Source organism: Meriones unguiculatus, chromosome 6 (assembly GCF_030254825.1).
Source record: "Meriones unguiculatus strain TT.TT164.6M chromosome 6, Bangor_MerUng_6.1, whole genome shotgun sequence".
In the NCBI taxonomy this organism is placed as follows: Eukaryota; Metazoa; Chordata; class Mammalia; order Rodentia; family Muridae; genus Meriones; species Meriones unguiculatus.
This window is the reverse complement of record NC_083354.1, coordinates 75,256,377-75,264,132: the sequence shown is the minus strand read 5'-3', so window position 1 is coordinate 75,264,132 and position 7,756 is coordinate 75,256,377.

Sequence of the window (7,756 nt, the reverse complement as noted above, 5' to 3'; positions counted from 1 at the left end):
TCCTTTCACACCTTGATCTATTATGCGTTTTCAGTCCTTCCTCATCCTCTGGTACTTAGGTTCTTGTGCTCTTTTTTGCATGTTACACTGTCCCTACTGCACATCTGTTTATAAGTATGCATATATTACTGACTAGATTCTGCATCCTTTTGCCGAATCTAGAAGAACATGCATCGTTTTCTTTCTGAGATTGTGTGACCTCACTTCATATTATACATTCTAAGTCCATCTATTTTTCTGCAAAGGTTGTAATCACTTTTTTTTTTTGAGACAGGTTTTCTCTGTGTAGTCATGGTTGTCCTGGAACTCACTCTGCAGACTAGGCTGGCCTCAAACCCATAGATCCACCTGCCTCTGCCTCCTGAGTGCTGGGATTAAAGTCATATGCCACCTCTGCCCATTGCCATCACATTTTTCTTTAGAGCTAAATAATAGTCCATTGTATGTATATCACATTTTCATCCATATGTTGATGGACAATGGAGTTGATTCTAATTCTTTGCTCTAGTGAATGAAGCAACAGTAAACATGAGGGTGCAAATATCTCTATGTTAAGGTATTAAGTTCTCTGAGTATATGTAAGGATTAAAATAATGGAATTACACAGCAATTCTATTTTTAATTTTTTTTTTTTTGAGACAGGGTTTCTTTGTGTAACAGTCCTAGCTGTACTGGAACTCACTCACTTTGTAGATCAGGTTGTCCTCAACTTCACAGAGATCTGTCTACCTTTGCCTCCTGAGTGCTAGGACTAAAGGTATGTACCACCATGCCAGGCTTCTATTTTTAAGTTTTGAGGACTATCCAAACTTATTTCCATAGTGGCTGTATTAATTTGCATGCTTGCCAGCAGTGACTAAGGGTTTTTTTCTCTTAACATCCTTTTAAGCATTTATTGTCAGGTTTATTGATGATAGCCCTACTGAGGTTAGGTGTACCTTGGAGTAGTTTTAATTTATGTTTTCCTGATGGTTAGGGATATTGAAAACTTTGTAATAAAAATAATTAATGGTTGTGGTTGGGTATTCAACAGAAAAGACTGCTCAGACATGGGCTTAAGGTAAGAGTCTTTATTAGCTAGCTGGGTACAAGTGGGTGTTCGGGATCCCAGTGTAGCTCAGCGCCTTTCTCAGGGTGAGCTTTTAATCACAAAAACCATGTTGTGGTTGCTATATTTCAGTTAACAAGAACAGTTAGCTAGAAGCAGAACTACAGAAGCTAAAGAGTTAGTACATTTTGAGACTCTCCCAGAACTATTTAGACTCTGATGGACTAGATCTTTGTTTTAGTTTGGACAGATGGTGCTTTCTGTGTGCTGAGTTTCATGGTCTGAATAGCACTTCCATCATGGAGTCAGTTGTGCTAAGGTCCTAGGACCTACTAAGGTCTGCAGCCCTGTTACAATGGCCACTTTGTTTTTGTTTTTGTTTTAAACTGTCTTTTCAGTTTATTTGCCTTTGTGTTGACTGGGTGCTCTTTTCTGCAATTATTTATAAAGTTGTGAAATTTGCCCCTTGTATGAAGTGTAGCTGGTAAAAATTTTTCCCGTCCTGTGGGCTGTCATTTTGCTCAACTGATTGTTTTCATTGCTGTATAGAGGTTTTCTGTGTGGAACCAATTTCAGTTACAGGTAACCTGCTAACTGCTGTCTTTTTTTCTTGGCAACAGAGATGTTAGTAACTTTTAAGACACGCTCTAGCACTGTCAAGTATTCTTTATCTCCTACTCCTGCCATGCTTAGAAGAAAGGCCTTGAATGTCTCCCCTTGAAAAGTCACCAGAGCCTGGCTGTGGTGACCCACACACAGCGCATGGGAGGCAGAGGCATGTGAATCTCTGTGAGTTTCAGGACAGCCTGGTCTACAGAGTGAGTTCTAAGACAGTCAAACACAGATAAACCTTATCTCAAGAAACCAAAAAAAAAAAAAAAAAAAAAAAAAAAAAAACGAAAGAAAAAAATTCAAAAGAATATATAAGACTGTGGTAACTAATTATTTTATCTATATCTATCTATCTATCTATCTATCTATCTATCTGACATTCTTTCCTCAGTTTCCCCTCCTCCTCTCCTACTAGTCCTTCCCCTGACCTCCCCCCTCCCCCATCCACTCCTCCTCTGTTTCTATTCAGAAAAGAGCAGTCCTTCCTTGGATGTCAACCAAATATGTTATGTCAAGTTGCAGTAAGACTAGGCACCTCCAATTGTCACCTTACTAAAACCTAGAATCACTTCAGAAGGGAGCCTCAGTTGAGGAATTCTAGTTCAGGTTGCCCTGTGATCTCATGTGTATGTGGAATGATCTTGTTAATTGATATAGGAAGACTTAGCCCATTGTGGGTGAACCATTTTTGGGGCAAGGAGATCTAAATAAGAAAGCTAGAAGAGCATAGCAGCAAGCAAGCAGGCAGCTCGGTGCATTGCTGGGACCAGCTGTCTCAGCGTCTGTCTTGTGCCTTCCTTACTGTTACAGACTGTAACCTGGAATTTTAGCCAGATCCTTTCCTCTTCTATGTTGCTTCCTGTAGGAACATCGCATCACAGCAACAGAAGTGAAATCAGAACCAAGATTTAAACTCATTATCTGATAAGAAGGGATAGCTCCAGTTTTGGATTTCATTTCCATGTTTAATAAGATTAAGATGAATATTGTGGTTCTGTTTAAAAAGGAATATGCTTTTTCACAATCATTGATTAATTTGATATACTTTTATTAAATATGTATTTTTGGGGGTAAGAGCCAAGTACTAGGGACCAGAGCCTTATTCATGTGAAATGTATATATTTCCCCTTCTGGAACTGCGGTTTAAACACAGCTCCCAGCATGCTAGACAAGCACTCTATCCTGAGTTACCACTAACCCTTCATTTCTTGTAATTAAGTCTGACCATTTTTATCTTTTAATTAAGGCACTTAGTCCATTTACACTTAATGTGTAGATTAAACTAATATGTAGTACAATACTTAGTACCCTTATATTTTAAGTGTGTGTGTAGCCACTGATACTCTGGGGATCAAAATATACCATCTTTGTGCTGTTTATTTAAACCTTTGCATCTTCTAAATTGGTCTTTAACCTTTCTGAATTTTTCCCGACTAGTTAGAAACTTACACTGTTTTTATTCTTTTAGTGAAATTTCTAAACTTGAGTTCCCTAGAAATGAGCATAAGGAAAATATGAAAGTATCGTTACTTCTCTTGAGAGGCACCAATCAGGGGAGCAATGGTGAGGAAAAGGGAACATGCTAGGGAAATAGCATGTGATGCAGAATGTTAACACAGTGGCCAGGCTTCTTGACAAGCGGAGTAGATGCAGGCACCTCCCAGCGAGTGTGCCTACGAGGAGTGTGCAGTTATCAAGAGGGCCACAGTGAAACACCTCTGAGCAGTGCACAGGAGGGAGATAAAAAGTATTTACCTAAGTATTTATTTACAGTGTGTGTGTGTGGAGACAGGGTGGGGAGATACAAGATTGCTTTTCCTTGCATGTTGGAGGTGAGAAAACAATAGCCGTCAGTTTTCAATCTCCACCATGTAGTCCAGGGGTCCTCTCCCATTCTCTTAGCAGAAGTCCAGCATGCTTGGGGTCATCACCTTTACAACATGGTGGCAACCCCTGAGGGAAGCTCCCAGGCACCTTTTAAGGCCAGAAAGGGGAATTTCTGCTGTGGATATGTGACCTGGATTGGGATTGGCTGGTGCCCATGGATGCTGGTCAGGACTTAGGTGCTTTTCAAACCAGTAGTTAAGCAACCTTATCTCCCCCAGGCCAGATGTCTTGGCTGTTTCTGTTTGGTTGCCCTTTTTCTGCGTGTGCATGTGTGTATATGTGTGTGTGTGTCTTTATTTCCTTGCAACTCTTTGGCCTGTTCTGTCTGGCAAGGAATTGAAGCCTGTCAAAGAGTTGGTCAAACTTATTTAGTTTTCTCAATGGAATTCAGGTTGTCAGGTTTGGCAACAGGCTGCTTTCCCTGAGCCATCCCCTTTGGTCTGACTTTCACCTCCCAAGTGCTGAGATTAGAGGTGTGAGCCACCATAGCTAGTTTTATGTGATTCTGGGAATGAAACTCAGGTTGTGTACTTGTGAAGAAAGCACTCTACCTACTGGATTACATGCCCAGTTCTCATTTTGGTACTGCGGCACTGCATACAACTCTGAAAGAACAGGGACGACTCTGGACGGGTAGGCTTGGTGACTTCAGTTTGGTCTCCAGCCAGCCAAGGAAACTGAGCAAGGGCTGGAGAAGAAGGGAAGCAACAACTCTGAAAGGAAAGGATCCAAGGGAATCTGAGAAAGCATCAGGATTTGTGTCTGATATCACGAAGTATAAACCTTTAACTTTAATATGGCCCTTACTCTCCCCATAGATAATAAAGGGACCAAAAAAACCTTAATTCATCTGATTCCTTCCTCAGATATTATTATTTCATTTCTTTCTGTGTCACAAGACATTAATGTTTTAATCAGTTACCATTTATTAATATGTAATAAAAAATTTACCACTCTCTTGGCTCTTCATTTCTTCTTTCATCTCAGCATTACTTAGGATCATTTTGCTTTTACTTTAATTACATTTTTTAGAATATAGAAACATTCGAAGTGTAGTATATGTTGTATAGATTTTTTGAGTGAGTAGAAATATAATCAAAAGGAAATACTGGGAACTAGTAGAAATCATTAAGTCCAAATATAAGATCAACAAAATTCATATTTTTTTTTAACTTTTAACTTTATTTATTTAGTTGTTTACTTTATATCCCAATCATAGTCCCCATCCTTCTCATATCCCCTACTCCTTTTCTTTCCTCCTCCCCCTCCCTTGCCCCTCAAGAAAGAGGGGCCTCCGACTTATGCACCCCACCACTTCAAGTCGCATCAGGACTGAGCACATCCTTTTCCATTGTGGCCTGGCAAGGCAGCCCCACCAGGGGAAGTGACTGAAAAGCATGCAACAGAGTCCCTGTCAGAAAATTTATAAATCTTGAAGTAGATTAATCAGTAAAACAAGAAACAGGATTTTACAGTTCATACTCTCATGGTTCACAATGGGATCAAATATCCTGCAACAATGAGTGGGTTCTGGTAACTGAACCCTGGTCTTCTGCAAAAGCAGTACATATTTTAAATTTCCGAGCCATCTCTCCAGCCTCAACACATGAAGTTATAATAAAACCTTGCCAAAGGAGCATCTTTCAACTTGTTGTTTTTAAAGCCAGAATCATGACTTAGAACAGTATACTGTATTGTCATTGTGGGCTGCAGCACAATCATCAATGCAGCTACTCAAGAGATTTCAGTTTGTTATTCCATTCTAAGCTGTAAATATTAATCTTTTGTTTGCTAGTTAAAAGATAATAAAATGAGCTAAAGATTTGACTACCAAGAAAGATAAATGAAAAACCAAGAAGCCACTAAATACACACAAAACATGTTTCGTGTTTAGTTTTGTCAACACAAGCCCAAACATCAAGAGTATTCTCAATTGAGGAATTGTCTCCATCAGATTAGCCTGTGGGCGTGCCTGTGGGGCATTTTCTTGGTTGGTAATTGACCTGGGAAGGCCCAGCGCATTGTGAGTGGTACCATCCATGGTCAGGTGGGCCTGGAGCATATAAGAAAGGTAGCTGAGCAAGCCAAGGGAAGCAAACCAGTAATTGACCTTTCTCCATGGTCTGTGTTTCAGATCTTGCCTCTAGGCACCTGCTTTGAGTTCTTCCCTTGGCTTTCCTCAGTGATGGACTGTTAGATATAAGCCGAAAGAGCCCTTCCCTCCTGAAGCTGGTTATACTCCTGTGTTTTCACAAGAACAGAAAGCAAACTAGGACAGTGTGCATACCTTATAATGGTGAAATTTAACAGTGTTGTTTTTCATTTATACACATTTTAAGAAAGTGTTGTTGAAAAAACATCACTCTGAAACTCAAGGCAGGACAGGGTCTTTGGCTATAGATTTGCAGAATTCAGCATGGGACTAGGTCCTTGGTACCCTTGGTTCACTTTAGGACCAAGCTGGGAGATAGCAAAGGCCTGGATGCCCTTTGTGACTCTCAGATTAAAGTGAGTTGAGGTCTCTGTGACCTCACAGGGTACATCACTGCCACAGGAACAGTTGTGGTCTTAGCCTGAGGACAACTCAGAGTCTACCAAGAAGGGCTGAGATTCACAGCAAGCCCACCAAGGAGGGCTGAGATTCAAAGCAAGCCCCTGTGTCTGCATAGCTGTGGGGTTTTTCCTAGGATGGACACCACCTGAAATTCAACAGGTGAGTTACTCTCTCAGTGTGAGCCACTTCTTCACTGGGGTCTTTGTGAGGTGAGGAGACTAAATATGGTGTGGGACATGAATGAATAGGGACATGATCATGAGGGACAATTCTCAGCATAGGAAGAGCAGGAAACAGCAGGCATCAGAAGTCTCATAGCAGTGGGAATGTCCTCTAAAGACCACAGGGAGAGGAACCACTTGACTCAGCAGAAAGAGAGGCCTCGGAATGATGCCACACAGGTGTATCTGGATTGGGACTCAATCCTCTAGCCCAGGTGAGGAAGAATAATATACTGAGATTGTCATGTCCACATCTGTCCAGCACACATTGTTTGTCCAGGAAAAATAAAGTACTCCTAGTACTGAACTGTGATACTTCAGTCCTGGCCAGTAGCAAACTTTTCATTTCTATTCAGATACCTGATACAATATAGAAATAACCATCACTGTCAGTATCACAGGAAATGCCATGACAATCCTCTCCCCTCTCATTCTGTACTTAATAGACATATTTTCACTTTGTATGTGTGCTCATGGCTGCAGGTCCATATCCATATGTGTGAAAGTATATCGATTTCACATAACTTCCTCTACAAATATTCACATGGTTACATGAGAGAGTAATCTATGTTCAGGCTGTGTTAATAAGATGAGGACCTCACCACAGGTACAGCCTCCCACTGTACTGTGTGCTCAGCACAGTGTGGGAGAGCATGGTCGTTCCTCACACTACACTCAGACACATAGGAAGAGGTAGGAGAGAGTTGTGGTCAGGCCTCTGTTGCCTCATACTAGCGCTCATTGCCAAGATAAAGGCTGTGGTGTTGGTGTGAGGGAACTCTGTCTACAATGTGGGCTGAAATTCAGAATGAATTGCAGGTGTACAAGAAAGTTTGGGGTGTATGATGGGACAAATACATACAGATTCCTGGGATGAAGTCCTGATTTAACCTCAGTGTGCTCTAGTGGGGAGTGGAGGGTGATAGTGTATGAGGCCCAATGTCCCAAAGTGACAGTTAACTGCACCTGTGCCATAGCTGTAGCTATGTTCAGTGTGTGTCAGTGAGTGTGCCAAGGAACTTGCCATACAAAGACTTGGACATGACACAACTCACCAGAGAATGAGCTCAAGCAATGACCACACCCAGATGACCACAGACAGGTGCAGGATGAAGCTCTGCTGTTGTGCCCCAAGACAGGGGCAACTGTCAGCTCTGGCAGCCATAGTGTACAGGGCAGGTGGGAGATGCTCCACAGAGTCCTCCTGTCTGGGGTTCTGGAGGGAGTTAGCTTCTTCCCAGCAGGACTCTTGTATTTGCACCGAGTTGTTCCCAGCATGACTGAAGGCAGGCACTCTATAGGACTCTGCACTCTACCTAACTCTGTACATTGTATACATTTCATTTCTTGTTTGTTTTCCAAGATAAGTTTTCTCTGTGTAGCCATGGCTGCCCTGGAACTCTCTTTGTGCCCTAGATTGTGCTTATGCTCAGA